At 36.5% G+C, this 18598-nt stretch overlaps 1 non-coding gene across 1 annotated transcript; it reads left to right on the top strand.

Moving 5' to 3' along the window:
• Nucleotides 1-9441: 9441 nt before the first annotated feature.
• On the top strand, nt 9442-9514 carry Trnan-auu. Its single transcript has one exon. It is a non-coding gene; the product is annotated as a tRNA-Asn (tRNA).
• The last annotated feature ends 9084 nt before the right edge of the window (nt 9515-18598 follow it).

Below are 18598 nucleotides of genomic sequence, written 5' to 3'. Positions count from 1 at the left end.
TAAAGATGAATACATTAAAAAGATGAACTGGTTTATAAAAAAGTCAAAAAAGATCCCACTAACCGTTTACAAACATGGAATAACAAGCTTGCCAATACATTGTTAAATGATAATATCATTGACCACAAGCAAGAACAAAAACTAATAACCCTTACAAGAAAACTCCCATATATGTACGGTACATACAAAATTATAAAAGACAAATTTAGGCCCGTTGTTTCTACCATTGGTTCACCCCCTGTACCAAATTTCAAAAATGTTATTACAGCCTTTATCTGTGATTTCTAACTTTTACAAGTTTAATGTTAAAAACTCTTTGGAAGTAAAAAAAAATTCTCAAAGATATATCATATAACCATGAGCATGTATTGATAAGTATTGACATTGAGTCCATCTTCACATCCATACCGACGGACAAAGCTATAGAAATTATTAGGAATAAATGGAACATTATTAAAAATAATACTGTTTTCAAATACAATACCTTTATAGATATATTGGAAGCATGCATAAATAACTCATATTTTCTGTGTGATGAGGTGGTGTACAAACAAAAAAGAACCCAGCTTGGCAGCTTGTCCCCTATGGTGGCTGACATATATGTGAATGTACTTTTGCAACATTTTTTAATGACAAGAAAGTTGAGAATGCAATTTTTATAAAAATATGTTGAAGACAATATTTTGTCAGTACATAAAATTGATGTGGAGATGATTTTGGGATAGTTGAACATGCTAGACTCATGAGTTAAATTTACAATTGAATGTGAACGTATATAGATGCTTATAGATGTGTACTATTTCTTGATTTGTTAATTCACCGAAATGAAAACAATAAATTTTCTATAAATTACATAAAAAGCCAAACACTTTGCTCAATTACTATTCATCACACCCCTTCAATCAAAGAAGTCAATGAGGTAACAAATATTGTCAAAAATGTTTTCACTTTAAGTGATATCATAGAATAAATCTCAAGGAAGTATGTAGCTTGTTTTTAAACAGCAATCCTGATAATTTGGTTCAAAATATTATTAGAAAACAAAAAACTATTTTTAACAACAATATAAAGGTTAACAATAATGACATTGAAAATAATAAAATAGTTGACTGTTGTAATTATTTGGATTTCTTAAACGAACCAGGTCTTACTGAAAACATAAAAAAATAATGAAAATTTGTAATAAATTGAATTTGTAATAAAATAGGCTCTGATTATGGCATTATAAGTTGCCGAAAGCTCGGTGAACCCAGCATTTAGCCTACTTTTTTCACCTGTCTAATGACCTCTATGAAGATTGGAACCCTACATACATACTGACAGGCTTAATAATAAACAATTAACAACAGGGTTATCACAAAATGTTATAAACCAAAACTATAAATTCAGGTTTGATTATGTAAAAAAATTAGAGGGAGAACAACCCAAAACAGTTAATTTGGCTTGAAAATGTATTTATAAACTTAGAAGAGAATAGTGTTAATTTGCAATCAGATAAAGATAAAATAAGAAAACAATATAAACAAAAATTCACTAATTTCGTGGTCCGCTTGACCAATTAATATATTACAATTAATTAAGGTTTTTAGTTGAGATAAAAAAGTCAATGGCACGAGCGGGATTCGAACCCACGACCTTCGGCTAGATACGCCGCTCTCTACCACTTGAGCTATCGTGTCCTCGATCCACTCGGGCATCTCAACCCCACCTTTTGAATTTTCCCTCTTTTTGGCCATTTTTGAATTCTTCGAATCCCGCTCGTGCCATTGACTTTTCTATCTCAACTAAAAACCTTAATTAATTGTAATATAAACATATTAGATTTATACGTAAAAAACGAAACACAAAAATGAAAAAATAGTAGTTAGTATGAAAACCTCGTAAAAAAATTGGTTTTAAACTGGCGTTTGATCATATTTTTAGGTCATTATTAAAAAGGCTATGTTGTTTTTGGAATAAATGCGATTGCTTAGAAAACAAGCAGTTGGTACATAATGAAAAAATATATTGAACTTATTAAAAAAATATGGGATTTCGTGATATTTGGGAAGGGCCGAATTCTCCCCCCCCCATTTGGGGTGGCCATTAGTGAGGAAAGGTCCGTGAAGGTGTCTTAATTGGGACAAATCGTTGCTGAAGCCGGAATTGAAAAGGACAATCGGTCCAATTTTCTCCGTTAGTCGAGGGACAATCAGGTTTTCCAGAGTGGTTCGATCCCATATGAATTTTTTTCGAACCAGAACATGTTCTAACCTTGTCTAAAACGTATCGTATTGCTAGAGTTGTCAAACGCACTTCGTCTCTCGAATAGTAAAACGCGATAACAGTTCTGGGGCGTGGGTTAACTCGGGCCCTGCGTGTGTTCCGAATAATCCCCGAACGTTAAATCACAAGATTAATCACCTCGACCCCATCGTTCACACAAAGAATCGATTGCAGTTGTGATAATTGAGTGGAACCATTACCCAACAAGGCACTAATATATCTCACACTACATGACAAGTAAATAAAAGAAGAGAAGTCTTTTTTTTAACTGTTTCCCAATAATGCTGATATTGAGCGTTGTATTGTTCACCATGATATTCATGCAGATTTGTATAAAACTACATCTTAAATTGTCCAATTCAAGTCGAAACCTGTCTATAACGATAAAATACTACTGGCATAAACTCAGTTATTACAGATAAACTGAGGGTAGAACGAATTTAACGACGATTTAGAACTGCTATTTACTTTATGGTTGTTTATACTTGTGGTGCATTGTTAGGAGGGTTAGCACAATAACATAATATTCCTGTTTCAATTCGGTTGGAGATATTTTTTACGTCTTGAATAATCAAAAGACGGTTTAGGTCAAAATGTAATTTATGTATCGTCCTCATTGATATTTAAAAGGTCACAAGGCCTGTTTATAGGTTTCAGAAATAAAGAGATTCTATTAAGGGTATTTGAATATTAAGGTAGAAAGGAAGAAGCATTGATAATAGTTTGAAAACTTTATATTGTAAGGATTGGACACTTTCAAAGTTGGAGTGTTCGGTTGAATCCCAATTAGGATGCCTTATGTCCTAATTGTAATAATGGGTCTCAACTCTCAGTATAGCCATGTTAATGGGTGTTGGTTTTGCAGAATCAGAATCTATTCTGATTGTCCAGCAATATTTTAAAAAGTCTGAATCGTCGAGGCTCTGACTTTTGTGTCGCCTGAGTGCATTCCATGTATGTCATTTATCAATGTACCAAGTTAACAAACTGCATTGGTGAGAGAGGAATAATGTTGTAATAGAAAAAAGAAGAATCTTTCAGATTTGCAGTGAGTGTCCGGACGGGTGGGAATGTCAGCTGTGTATACTGTTTGGAGGATGGGTATTAAGATTCTTCCTTGGGGTGCCCCTGTAGTTGTGCTATAGGCTGATAGGGAGTAACTACTGATGAATCAAACGTGTCTGGTTAAGAAGGACTTAGAGGACCCTGTTAAGATTCCACACAGCCCCGAGTGCCATTTGATCGAAAGCTTGCTTTACATTTAAAAATGCTCCAAAGCAACACTCCTTTCGCCAAAGACGATAGGTCTTAAGATACTTCCTTGTCGTACCCTTGTACCTGTACTTTAGTCGCTGACAGACCTGAGCCACTGATGATATGAAAGTGTCTAGTTAAATGGGATTTTAGTAACAGCTATTAGGTAAAAGGGACTCAAATAAGCTTCTAGCATAACCCCGAGTGCCATATGATCGAAAGCTTTCTCCACACCTAGAAATTCAACGGAGTAGCACACTGTTATTTGAAGAGTAATATGTCTATACCGCGATGGCATTGGCGAATAGCGGAATGAAAGAATGTGCTAAACAGAGGTTTTTCTGGGATTTTGCCAATGATTAGCAACACACCAATTGATGGTGCAATGGGATGAGGATTTTGGGCTTCACATTTCTGTACGTTTATTTTCTTTTTCAGCGCTTGCTCAAGTGATGTTCCATGACTTTGTAGGTTCCTGGTTTACATGATATCTTTATGAGAGCAATGTACGGCGTTTTGGTCCAAACATTGTAACGATAGTTTCTGAGAATGTCTGAGATGGGATGTAGGTTTCTGGTGTAGATGACGAGATCTTTATGAGAGCAAAGGGTGGGGTTAAGGTTAGTTTCCGGTTGGGTAGGAATGTCTGCTGTGTATACTGTATGGAGGATGGGTACTAAGATTCATCCTTGTTGTACCCCTGTAGCTGTGCCATAGGCTGATAGGGAAGAGCCACTGATGACTCAAAAATATCTGGTTAGTAGGATTTTAAGATGAATTCATAGGTAAGACGGAAGCTTCAAACGCAGCCCCGATACAATATGATTGAAGACTTGCTTCTGGGATGATCCAGCTACGAAACAAAACAGCAGGTAATACCATAAACCGCCAAAAAGGAAAAAATGACAAAACTAATTTTAAATTATTTAAATAATAATTGTAATGAGGATGGATCAATAGACGGGTATTATTATGGATGTAAAAGATAGACGCAAAAATGGAAATTACACTATTTTTGACGTTATAATGAAATTCAATATTCTCTCTGTATTGAAACATTATACTTATAAAACTTAAAAAATCTCGATATAGCACGCCATCACAAGTTTTCACGACTAGGTTATTTTCATCGGTTGAATCTGTTATGTTTGGCCGTTGTTAAATTAATTTTGTATTTAGTTCCTTCACAATGCATATTACTTTGCGTCATCCTCAGCATGTAATGAGAAGTATTTGAACTACTACAGTTTACGTGAAAACGCCCTCTAGTTCCATGGTCGTTGTTCACCACAGAATCTATCAGAAGAGGGCTAAAATTAGTAACTTGTTTAAATTGCCGTTGTATGACCTGGTTGGACCCCGGGGGGATTCAGCTGGACACGTGGCTAGTTGTCCGCCTGGGGGTTTGCAACGGATCACACGGTACACCAATCATCCTATTGCAGCAGTTGTTTTGTCTAAATCGACGTAGATCCTGTCCTCCTCCAGCCCCGATTGCAAACTATCTCTTGTGTACAAACAGAATGATGAATTGAATGGATGTAATTTAACTAAAACGCTTATGAGATTTCTTGTTGAATTCTATGGGTGGGGTCCACCTATCCTCGCTGGTTTTCGTCGGACCACTGATTTTCTCTCAGATTCAGGATTAATGCCCAAACACTACTACTTTTTAACCATCTCTTGTCCAACGATGCCTTAGGGCACACCAAATTTAACAAATTTCCTATAGCCCAGCTAATCCGTTGAGTTTATTGCGGGTGCAGTGTTTTCCTTGAATATTTCGTCCCGCGTATTGGCAACACTGATTTTTTGGCGTCAATCTAAATTCTCTTTGTTGGAATCTTCTATCTCCAACATGGTTCTTCACAAACCGCTGAATTTTGTATCGATTTTTTTATTTGCCAAACATACAATTTTTCATATCCCGTTTATAAGTTAACACTTTTTTGCCCAATGTTGCTTCAGAGCAATGCTAATTTTAGCAATTTTTGTTTAAGGTTAACAAGAAATCCCGTGAGCTTAGGGCGGGCGCAGTGTTGTTCCTTCAGTGTTTCATCTCGTGTATTGGAAACACTATTTTTTGGCACCAATTTGAAATCTCTATCACTAAACTTATGAGATTTCTCGTTAACCTTTTAACCAAATTACTAATGTTCATCGTGATATTATAAGACAACATTAGGCCACAAAGGGTCAATCCTTGTGAATGAACTATGTACATTAATTACCTCTAGACCCCACACTCTCAAATGTTTTAGGATTAGATCATCTGTGCAGAAGAAATACTCAAAAAGGTGCAAACATTTTTTGTCAGACAGCTAAGCAGCACCGAACGCCGACTCGTCAACCTTGAGCTCAAAGCTGATCAGGGAATGCCTACCATTTCTCCAGCTCCTAGAGGTCAGATAGCTCTAATGTGGGAATAAGAACACAAGGAGATTAAAAAGAACAAATAGGTGGACAATCTAGCAATAGCAGTCCTCACACTCGTTGGACAAGAACCAACAATCGGGACCCTCTAAAGTTTGACAAAAGCTCACAAAACACATGGAGAAAGAAAAGAACATACATTAGATGAATTCACCAGGTGCTAAAGCAAAAGTACTGCTCTCTCTCTCTCTCTCTCTCTCTCTCTCTCTCTCTCTCTCTCTCTACATCACTCCCTACTCCCCCCTCTCTCACTGTCTCTCTCTCTTTGTGTGTGTGTGTGTGTGTGTGTCTCTCTCACTCTCTCTCTCTGACTCTGTCTTCTGTCTGTCTCTCTCTCTCTCTCTCTCTCTCTCTCTCTCTCTCTCTCTCTCTCTCTCTCTCTCACTGTCTTTCTCTTTCCCACTGACTCTCGCTCTCTTTCTCTTTGTGTGTGTGTGTGTCTCTCTCTATCACTCTTTCTTGTTGCCAATTGGTTTTCTAAAACGATCGAGCGAGGTTAAAACAAGGATGCCAGCCACAATGTCACGATCCGCGGTTTTTTCCTCTTTTTTTCACTGACACGTAAATCGAGTGAATTTTCGCCCTGACGGACTTGGAAAGTGTGACAAGCGACGGATCGAGGGGAGGAAGTGAGCGATTCGGTCACGTCACAGGATATGGAAGCGGTTCTTCTGGTCCTTTTTTCCGACTCGGACAGCCGAGGTAACAAATCACTTACGTACCGCCGCGCCACGCCGACAAGGTATTTTTTATATTCTTTTCCAACACAGATTTTCCAACAAAATGCATACGTGGCTTTAAGCAACATTGCTTTGATCATACATGACAAGAAGTTCTTTTTTCTGTAAGACCACATTTTACGACCGATTGCAAATAAAACTATATTAAAACCCTAAATGGGCTTTATAACCAGCGACCAGTCATAAGAGAATGATTTCTTTATTTTGTACTAAAAAAACAGTTACATACATTGCCTGACGACCTGTGTAAATGCCTAACCAAGTCCAGAAACGACAAGGAGATAGCCGTTACACACTCTATGCTTCTACAGAAGGAACTTTCAACAACGCAACAACAGCCTCTCTATATAGAGCTATTAAGAATAGAGGAGTCTCGGAGAAGATATGCCAATGGGTGGAGGAAGGTCTAAGGGACAGGATAATTACATCCACCTTGGGCGGAGAGACCATCCGGGCTAAAACAGCCGGGGGATGCCCGCAGGGGGGCGTTCTCTCACCTCTCCTGTACATGACGCTGGTAGACGATCCTAAAATGATGGAACAAGAAGGATTCTACTGCCTAGGCTATGTGGACGACCTTGCCGTAGTAGTAAAAGGCCGCCATCCGAACATCGTAATGGGTCGTATACAACGAGCCCGAAATCTGGTTGAGAGGTGGTGCAAAAGGGAGTTTTCCATCAACCTCTATAAAACCATAATGATTCCATTCACAAGGAAGAGGACAACAGGAAGCTTAAAAATTCCAAGCCTAAACGGGACTCTGATTCCATTTCCCAAGGAGGCCAAATATCTAGGAATTACACTAGACCAGCGGCTCACGTGGGATTCACATCTAACTAAAACTACCCAAAGAGACGAAAATTGCCTGGGGGAGGTGCAGAAGGCTCTGCGCCAAGAACTGGGGTCTAAACCACAAATGACCCTCTGGCTATACACCTGTGTCGTCAATGTTGAGATATGGGTCAGTGGTGGGGTGGACCAAAACCCTTCAGGCCAAAGCAACAAGGCTTCTAAGTAACACCCAAAGACAAGCGTGTCTCAGTATCACTGGTGCCATGAGCACAACGCCAACTGCGGCATTGGAAGTTTTGTTAAACCTCCCACCATTTTAATCCAAGGAGAAGCCAGTACAGCAGCCCACAAGATCATAAATGGGCAACCATCTGCTAGGATAGGCCATGTGAATTAACAAAGGAAACTGAGGGAGGAAATACAAGCAGATGCCATTCTAGGTATGCCAACTGATACCACTACTCTAAAGTACAATTTCAACAAGAAGTACAAAGTACTAATACCAGAACGGGAAGAATGGGCACGCGAAGGGAACACCACTGAAGGCAAATTCCTACTGGTATACTGGCGGCTCCAAAAACCGACAATGGTAAGGGAGCTGGGGTTTTTGGGTTGAACCCCACAACCGAACTTGCCGTAAACCTAGGCAAGTATGCTACAGTTTTCCACTCTGAAATCATAGTGATCGAACAATGTGCCAGAGAAATAAAAAGGCTAGGAATACATTCCCGGAAGATAGCCATTTTCTCTGACAGCCAGGCAGCTCTCAGGACCTAAGCCTTATGCGGGACGAAGGCAAAGAGTGTATGGAAATGCATGGAGGCCCTGACGGAAATCAGCGATACTAATGACCTGACCCCTGGACATTCGGGGCATAGAGGCAACGCAAAGGTTGGCATATTGGCCAAAAAAGAAGCCAACATGGCCTATATGGGCCCAGAACCCTACTGCGGCCTACCAGCCTGCCACAAAAGAGGATACACCTCCTAAATGGACCCTTAATGAGTCCAAAACCTGGTGGAACAATACCACAGATATGAGGCACGCGAAGAGATTCATAGAAGGACCATCCGCAGAACTTACAAAAGAATTACTGAAAGGCAACCGCAACCGAACCAGGATTCTGGTTGGACTCCTGACAGAGCATTGCCACTTAAGAAAGCACATGGACCGGATAGAAGTACAAACAGAAGAAACATTGTGTAGATATTGCCAGGAATAGGAGAAGACCGCAGAACACATTTTATCTTTCTGCGAAGGTCTATTAGGTGCAAGTTCTTGCAACTAGGACAAGAAAAACCACAACAAGATCCTACACCAAGGAACCACTGGCAAAACTGTGGAAGCTGGTTAATAGCCTGAAGCTGGCCAGTGAGTTATAATTAAGAGAGGAGCACAATAGATCTTTTTAGGTCTAGATGCAGTAGGCCTTGTGGACGCCTCTCGTATCCCTATCCCTATATTTATTGTCAATTATTGATTAAGCCACATATATAAGAAAAATTGAAGTGACTACATTTTCGACCTAATGCCTAACATTGCCTTGGCCGGTTTGATCGATCAATGTTAACAAGCCGATTCTTACATGTCTACTTCATCATTTTTCTCGATCTAACAGGACCTAACAGAGTTAACAGCGTTAAGACAAAGATCATGAATACCCCTAATATTTTATCTATTTTTTTATTACTTATACGTATTATTTATTTAAAAATTATTTATTCATTTGTCCATAGTTGTTATGCATTGTACCTGGTGTTTCTAATGTTCTAATTCTATTCTAAATTCTAAATTTTAATGTTAATGATAATTAATTAATCTTTTTATGTAAGGTCTTGGTTGAAATGAAAAAGTTAGTGCCACGAGCGGGATTCGAACCCACGACCTTCGGTTCAATACACAGCTGCTCTAACCACTTGAGCTGTCGTGACTGCACGATAAAGACACGACACGTGAAGTCACGATAGCTCAGTGGTTAGAGCAGCGGCGTATTGAGCCGAAGGTCGTGGGTTCGAATCCCGCTCGTGACATTAATTTTTCACTTCGACCAAAACCTTTAGGTAAAAAAAATATTGGATTAATATTAACAATGACAGTATTATACCCGCGAGGACTAAATCTTGAGACATTTTCTAGTTGAACTGCATCTGTGTGGAAGTGACGTATTTTNCTGGAATCGAACCCGGGACCTTTACCTTACAGTGATGAGCGCCGTGTCAACGACTAAACCTTGCGGCCACCGACCCTGAAAAATAATTTAATTCACTTAATTTAATATTAATTTACAAATTGACTTTTTTTGGATCTGTTTTGTTCACAATTAGTGTTAGACTGAGCGAGATAGATGAGAGTGAGCCTGGAGCCAGCAATTGACAAGCATTGCTGTTTTTCTATATGGAATGTATATGAAATAAAATCTATTTGTCTATTTATAAAAAAATTAAACAAATAATTGGTTATAATAGACTAAACATGTTCAACTGAAACTTTTTCACATATACAAAAATATATATCGCTTTCGAAATGAAACACCAAATTCTGGAATAATCATTTTATTCTAATTAAAACCCGGATAAACAGACTTTATTTTCCGTGATTGTTTTTCAAGTTAGACCACCAAATTTGGACGTTCTGTCATTGAAAAAGGTTTTTTCCCGCTGTCATTCCTATTTGATTAGGCTGCTGTTGATAACAGCTTTATCGGAACCTCGTTTGGTCCCTTTCACGACGGTTTCGTCATACCGACCGCAGATAACGACCATTCGAACCGAAGGTTAATATTCCCGATCTTACTATCTCGTTACTCATTAAACTCTCTTGTTATTCATCGGAAAACGATTCTAACTAGGGAATCATTGAACGGCGAATAAATAAATTATCGAAGCCGCATGAGTTGCAATAACTGAAAATTAGTTTCTTGGAAGCGTTTAGTTGCAATTATTTGCACTCAACTTTAACTGAACTGTAGGACTTTAATTGACAATCTCCATATTTCAGTTGTGACAAGTAATATTTATAAAATAGTACGTACTTTTCTATAAAAATAAGTAATTAAAGTAGTCCAATACCAGGTTGGCTGGTTTTAACTTAAACTGCGAACAGTTGATATAAATGATAAAGCAACAGAAGACTTTTTGAGTTTTCTCTTCCAAATCCTTGGGCTCCGCAGAAACTGTCGGACATAGGCGTCTGAACAGATTTGAGTCGATTTAAAAAGCAAAAAATAAATTTAGTGGGAAGGTTTTTTGTTTGTTTAGGTTGTTAGGTAATAGATAGCCAGAAAGATAAATAAATAGATATATAGAAAAGGACGTAGAGAGAGAGAGAGAGAGAGAGAGAGAGAAAAGTCTATCCCGGAAACGTTGTAATATAATTATAATTATAACGGCTAAAGATCTGTGTAAGGGGACCTGTTGTGGTTGAAAAAAAATATTAATTTAGAAGTTTATTAAAACAAATAATGTGATAAATAAAAAATAAAATAAAAGCAAACGCTGTAAGAGGTTTACACCGAAAAACAGCAAAAACACAAATAACAAAATCAAAAAAGGGACAGAGAGAGAGAGAAAAGGAGATAGTTCGATAGGTAAATAGATAAATAAGTAAAGAGAGAGAGAGAGAGAGAGAGAGAGAGAGAGAACGAGAAAGAGAGAGAGAGAGGGAAGAGAGAGGGAGTCAGAGAGAGAAAGGAAAGGAGATAGATCGATAGGTGAATAGATAAATAAGTAAAGAGAGAGAGAGAGAGAGAGAGAGAGAGAGAGAGAGAGAGAGCATGAATTGAGTAGCTGGAGCACCCTAAAAAGAAGAGAGAGAGAGAGAGGGAGACAGAGAGAGAGGTAGAGAGAGAGACAGAGAGAGAACTAGAAAGAGAGAGAGAGAGAGAGGGACAGAGAGAGAAAGAAAAGGAGATAGATCGATAGGTAAATAGATAAATAAGTAAAGAGAGAGAGAGAGAGAGAGAGGGACAGAGAGAGAGGGAGTCAGAGAGAGAGAGAGAGCATGAATTGAGTAGCTGGAGCACCCTAAAAAGAAGAGAGATAGAGAGAATGAGAGGGAGAGAAGGAGGTAAATTGTTAGGTAGGTAAGTAGATAGGTAGGTAGATAGATATATAGGTAGAGAACGACGTAGAGGGTAAGAGAGAGAGTCATACGGTTGGAAAATGAGTTGACGAGATGGAACAACGTAAAAAGGGTTGAGAGCGGAGATAGTGATGTGGAATGAGCTGGAGATCTGAACAGCTGAAACCGCTGCAAGATGAGAGAAATAAATAAGCGGATAAGTCGACAGATAAATAGATACATAGATAGACCACAGGCAAAAACGAGATAGGTTTATTATATATCCGCTCAATATACACCAACCTCTAATTCCGAACATGGTGCAGGGACGCACACCTGGAGGTCATCTGCGTGCAATAGATGGAAAATAAAAGATGACCTAAGAAATAACCTTGCGGAACACCCGGTTTTAAAGTTCTCAACACGGTATTTCGCTTTTCGTCTTAGTCAAAGGAGCATCAGTGTAAATCACCTTTTTTGCCAATTTTAGCTACCATAATTTATTTTTCCATAATTATGAAAGATAACTAAAAAATCGAAAATATATTTTTGCTCGCTTTAGTATCTTTTAATATAAATATTTAAAATTAATTTGATTCAGTGTTCGGCTCAACGGAAGGTTTCTCGATTGTGAGATCAATAAAGTTATTGCGTGATAATTGATTTACCGTACGTGGAAAATTAACTAGTATAATTTGCTTGAAATAGTAATTAAATGCTTAATTGCATATAAATAGTGCGTAAAATCAACGAACGAAATATTTTTTGTCTTTTTAGGCTAAATTTATAATTAAACAATTAAATTGTAAATTATATGTAAAATTTAAATAGAGTCCCTGTGATACAGGACGACTTAACATTTAGTGTTTACATGGGAATATGTTCAAATTTCAGTAAAAATAAGGTTACTTATTTTGAACGTTTAATACTTTTTTTTCTATGATTTTAATATGTATTTTTGAATATTGTGGCTTTTATTTCAGAAGAAATATTTTCGGCATAATTTTAACCTTTGACGGAATACGGCAAGTTTTTCCCCCTTTTTTCGGAATAATCTGGAATTAATTTCGGGAGGAATTAAACAAATAGCGAAACCCAATTTGATGAGAATAATTTAAAATATTGCTGAATGGTGTTTCCGCCTACGCAATTTTCAACCCGCCAACCGGAATTATCGAAGTTGAATTACGAATAAATTATTAAAAAACAACTCCTTAGATATCTAAAAGTATTCGAATTTTATTGAGAAGGGTAACGAAAAAAAGATCGATTTGATTAAATGTAAAATGGATTATTGAGAAATCGTGAGATGCGGTCTGGTGTGACGTAGGTTTCAGAAAAACATTTTCTTTATCGTGCCAACGTTTCGATCTTTATTGAGATCATCTTCACTCGGCACTCTCAACACGACACGCAAGAATGGCACAATTACACAGAAGACACTTTGAGCCCTGATGATGATCTCAATAAAGATCGAAACGTTGGCACGATAAAGAAAATGTTTTTCTGCAACCTACATCACACCAGACCGCATCTCACGATTTCTTAATAATTATCGACTAACGGTCACTACTCACCACACAGTAAAATGGATCCCTTCACTCAATAAACTTCCTTCTGACTCTAAATAAACTTCTCGTTAAACCCAAAATATCAAAAATTAATGATATGTTTAGTATGAAGTCTTTAAAGTTTATATGTTTTTCGCGTTTTTTTCATGTATTCTTCTTTTTCAAATATTTCGATTCGAAATCTTCCCCCTTCACTTCTATAGAGAGATTCTATATCTCGGGTTTTGGGCTTAGAGAAAGCCTTAACAGCTACGTGTATTTTGTCTTTTTTTAAGTTCAAAATAGAATGTTTGGCAGCTGGAAAGTAAAGCGTTAGTCTAAATAAGAAGGTCTGCATCTATAAATAGTCAGTGGGGGAGCGTGACTTAGAATTTCTCGCACGACGCCTTCGTATTTGGTTACAAACATTCTAGCTTCGCTCCAAAGTGAGCTGTGTATTTTTAAAATGCAATCTCTTAAAATTAAACTTGACTGTGATGTAACACAACAGCAGGACTGAAATAGAGAAACTAATGAAAACTAAAGAAGATTTTTGCTCTTTCATGCTATTTTTAGTGTTTTTGAAGTCATTATTTTGAACTTATGTATGCGTAGTTTTTTTCGCATTTCGTCGAGCGATCTCGGAGACGAAGCGAGGGAAAAGAGGGCAAGAAGCGGAACAAATCCCAACGAGTTGACCTTTCCAAAGAGCAGACCCTAGCGGAACGTCTGCTTTCTCTTCCTCATTCTACCCGGTCATAATTCTTCAGAGAGGAAATCAACAATTTATTTATAATACGTATAATTTGGGCGGTTTATGCAGTGGGTGTCCCTAATGGCGTGGCTACTGGGAGAAAATTAATTGAAAGCCGGCTTCTTTATTTATGGAAGAGATTCGTTATTGGAGGTCACGATCTATATTTATTAACATGACGTACGATTATTGCGGTATTATAGTCCGATTAATATTACAATTAATAACTAATATACGTAGATTCTGCGTTAGAAAAATATTGAAAAATGAATGATCCCAATAAATCAATGATAAAATGGCTGAACTTTCTATTAATTTATTAACACGTAAATTTCGAATTCTTGAAAATTTTGCACATTAAAGAAAACCATAAGAATAAAAAAATATTCTCAAATTCTCAAAGTTTCCAACAGACATCTTACTATCTCTAAGAACAGCTTTAGATCGAAACGATAGGCCCAGGGCCCAATTGTTTTCTTCGACAACTTGATCGGTAGACCGTGAAATCTCTTCCTGGACAGAACTCGTAACTCGCAAAGTCAATTATCACCTTTTTTCCCCGGAATAGCCTGGGGTCAATTTAAACTGTTGAACGAAAAACATGTTAATTTATTGAAATTTTACACTATATTTAGCTGGTCTTCTATACTAAAATATTCCATCAAACTCTCAAAACGTAATGAGTTAAGTCCCTGTTATTCTTACTTCAATTCATACGAATTATACTTTAATTTTGTTTTCAAATTCACTTCTCATGTGGGGGGACTTAGTAGCTGTACAAATGGTAGAAATACCCCAGGATACATTTTCTCTTGATGCACAGTACGATAAAGAAAAAAACACATTTCTGAAGGAAACAAAATACTTAATAATTAATTAATTAAGTAGGTAAAAGTTTGCCTTTATGGATTTATTAGATAGATAGACAGATAGAAATACTTTATTTTACAATTTTGAGCATATAATTAAACATCAGTAATAAGGTAGAGAGAAAGATATATATAAATATATAGATAGATGAAATGAACTGAGGTGAAATGAGAGAAAGAGAGAAAGAGAGAGAGAGAGAGAGAGAGAAAGAGAAGATAGATTGAAAGGTAAATAGATAAATAAGTAGAGGTAGATAAAGAAATACAAGTAAAGAAAGAGAGAGAGAGAGAGAGAGAGAGAAGATAGATTGAAAGGTAAATAGATAAATAAGTAGAGGTAGATAAAGAAATACAAGTAAAGAGAGAGAGAGAGAGAGAGAGAGAGAGAAGATAGGTTGAAAGGTAAATAGATAAATAAGTAGAGGTAGATAAAGAAATACAAGTAGAGAGAGAGAGATAGAGAGTGTGATTCCAGTAGAAAATGAATTGAAGAATGGAACAGCGAAAAAAGAAGAGAGAAGAGAGAGGTGTGATTCAGGTAGAAAATGAATTGAAGAATAAAACGCGTAAAAAGAAGAGAGAGGAGAGAGGTGTATTTGATGATGTTGTTGATGATTTAATTTCCTCAAAACTAGAATAAAACTACAATTTATAGAAGTAATGTTCAAGATTAAGTGCTTCAGACATTTACCTCCGGTTTGGGAAGGTTAGAACTTCATACATTTTTTTTTTCTTACGAGGGTTCGCAACAGCAGAGGTTATATCAACCTTCGGGGTGCCGGTAGCCCATTTGTAAGTATGTCGGTTTCGAATGCAGGGCCGCTGGATTCGAACCCTGGACCTTCACCTTACAGTGATGAGCGCCTGTCAACGCCTAAACCGTTGCGGCCACCGACGCCCCCTTCATACATGTTAATTTCCATTTAAAACCAAATAATACATTTTATGTTTTATTCAAATTTTGTAAAAGATTGATGATAATTATATAATTGCTGAAAGATTAACGTAAAACAACAATTTAAAAAGGTTAACGTTCGAGATTTGATTCCTCGGTCATTTACCCCCTGACTTTTTTGGGATTATCCTTTCTACGTGTTATTTTTTTAAGTTTAAATGTGAATGATACGTTTTAGGTAATAATAAACGATTATAAAGAATTGATGATGATGATTCAATTTTGGAAAAACTGGTATAAAAATACAATTTAAAGAGATAATTTCACAATTCGGTCCTTACCTCCTGTTTTGAAAGATTATAACTTCATACCAGTTAATTTCCATTCAAATTTTTTAAAAAAATTTAAGTTTTAATCGAAGTTTATAAAAGGTTGAAGATTAATATATAATTGACGAAAGATTGGCGTAAATTAACAGTTTGAAAAAGGTTAACGTTCAAGAATCGGTCCTTCAGTCATTTACCCCCTTACTTTTTAAGGGATTACAGTATCGAACGTATATCGATACGTTTTAGGTAATAAAAAAACAATTATAAAGACTTGTTGATGATGATGACGATTTGATTTCGGAAAAACTGGCGTAAAAATGTATAGATTTTGTGTTCAAAATTTGGTCCTTGGCACATTTTCCTCCTGTTTTGATAGGATATATTTTGATACAGGTTAATTTCCATTTAATACCAAATCATCTTAAGCAATAATTTAAGCCGTGATGGAGATATAATTACCCAACAATTTTAATTTTTAAAAAATTAATGACGTCCTGTTACCTTCTTACCTCATGTTTTGTAAGGCTATAATTTCATACCAGTTAATTTCTAATCTAAATAATAAATTTTAAGTAATAATTATAACGATTGTGAAGTGTTGATAATGCTGAATAGTAGATTTTCTAGAAATGAACAAACATTTGTTGTGTTGAGTAAATCGAGTGAAAGCCCGTCTTCAAACGAATTGTAGCAACATTTAATTATAGCTTTTGCATAGCAGATATTTCACAATCCAGTAATAACGGTTGAAAAGAGTAAATTTTCAGCCAAACTAACATTTGCTTTATTTATATATATTTTTTCTGAGGAATGAACAAGAAAAAGCCTAAATGATTTAAAAGCACGTTAACGATAACGAACAAACATTTACCGTTCAAAACTGTCTTGTTTCGACACTAATCAATTTTTTTGAAATCCATCATAAAAAAAAGTTTATTTTATCAAGTTTAACTACAATACATGACCAAAGATATTCGAACGGCCCGCATATTATCCCTGATTTTATCAAATTTGCTTTCAATTATCTTGCGGCGTGAAACCGTTCAAAATGGTCACAGTACAGGATTGTTCGCAGAATAGTAAATATGATTTTTTCTTTATTTGCGAGCATGTTTCATATACGCATAATATGTTATTATATAACTATTGTTAATTACATTAAACATAATATTGTACAAACAAATAATTTTTAAATTTAGGTTACAATTTCACAAATCATTAAACTTAGAGATAATATTACAGTTCATTAAAGGTAAATCCTTAAAGTTAAAATTCGTTAGTTTAATTTCTTGAAAAAGTTTAAAAGCTACCAAATGTGTTCCTCTTCTACCAAATTGGTATAGGCCAGCAATATATTATAGAGAGTTTTACTGAAGAAGGCAAATAGTCGAAATGCGTCTGTCACACAAAAACAGCGAGAATGGGCGGACCATTTTAAACCGAAACGATTGAATTACAGGCTCATTGCTCGAATTTGATATAATGAGACAGTAAACAAAATTGTACACAGTAATATTGTACTGACAAATGAATTTTAAATTTAGGTTACAATTTCATAAATCATTAAACTTAGAGATAATATTACAGTTCATTAAAGATAAATCCTTAAAGTTAAAATTCGTTAGTTTAATTTCTTGAAAAAGTTTAAAAGCTCCCAAATGTGTTCCTCTTCTACCAAATTGGTATAGGCCAGCAATATATTATGGAGAGTTTTACTGAAGAAGGCAAAGAGTTATACAAAAACAGCGAGAACGGGCGGACCAGTTTGATCAGAAGCGATTGAATTACAGGCTCATTGCTCGAATTTGATATAATGAGACAGGAAACAAAATTTAAGTATACAATAAGTTCTTAGCATCACTGGACGTAATTATCTTCTGAACGAATTGAATATAAACTGGAGGGGGCCACGTTAATAGAAAAATCACATTCAGCGATACCCCCTCGTAAATAGATTACACCAATTCCGGTAAAGATTCGTTTTGGACTCGAGGGGGAGTCGAAGGGCGGTGAATGGAGGGATGTGTATGAGCGTGCGGAGTTGAGATAAGTAGCCGGAGATGGTGGCGAGTCAATTTGGACGTCTAATGACTCGGAAAGAAGGTCGCCCTGTTAAATTTGGACAGCTCTCATAAAAACTCCGCAATCGACCCAGCTCCATAAAGGGTTCCTGGGTGTAAAATATCGCCGGCCATTAGTCCGTTCTCGTGGTGAGAGATGTTTCGCTATCACGCGACCGTTGCTAGCTACAAAGGAGACAATTAATTCAATGAGGGAAAAGTCTAATTTTAGAACTTTACTCGATCCCGATGGATAATCTTGCCTACTTTATTTCTAAAAAGTAATGATGAAAGTTGTTATCCGTCATTTAGTTGCCTTTGTAATGTAATTCTAGAGATACTCTCATCTGTCTGTACAGTGCACTGATTCGTGGTTGTGCTTCCATCACGCGATCATCTGTTATTTCCTCAACAGAACCCATTAATATCAAACTATGCACATAAATACAAACACATTTTGATATGTTTTTACTGTAACATAACAAATATAACCAATTAAATAAACACTGTATACAGGGAACATCATCAACCTAGGCTTACCATGGCCCTGAAACACCAAAAAGGGAAGGTCTTCCCTTATCGCAAATATACAGGGTGT

The sequence above is a fragment of the Cimex lectularius genome, unplaced genomic scaffold (genome assembly GCF_000648675.2).
Source record: "Cimex lectularius strain Harlan isolate CLEC.00 unplaced genomic scaffold, Clec_2.1 scaffold141, whole genome shotgun sequence".
NCBI classification, from domain to species: domain Eukaryota; kingdom Metazoa; phylum Arthropoda; class Insecta; order Hemiptera; family Cimicidae; genus Cimex; species Cimex lectularius.
This window is presented reverse-complemented; position numbering and strand designations above follow the sequence as displayed.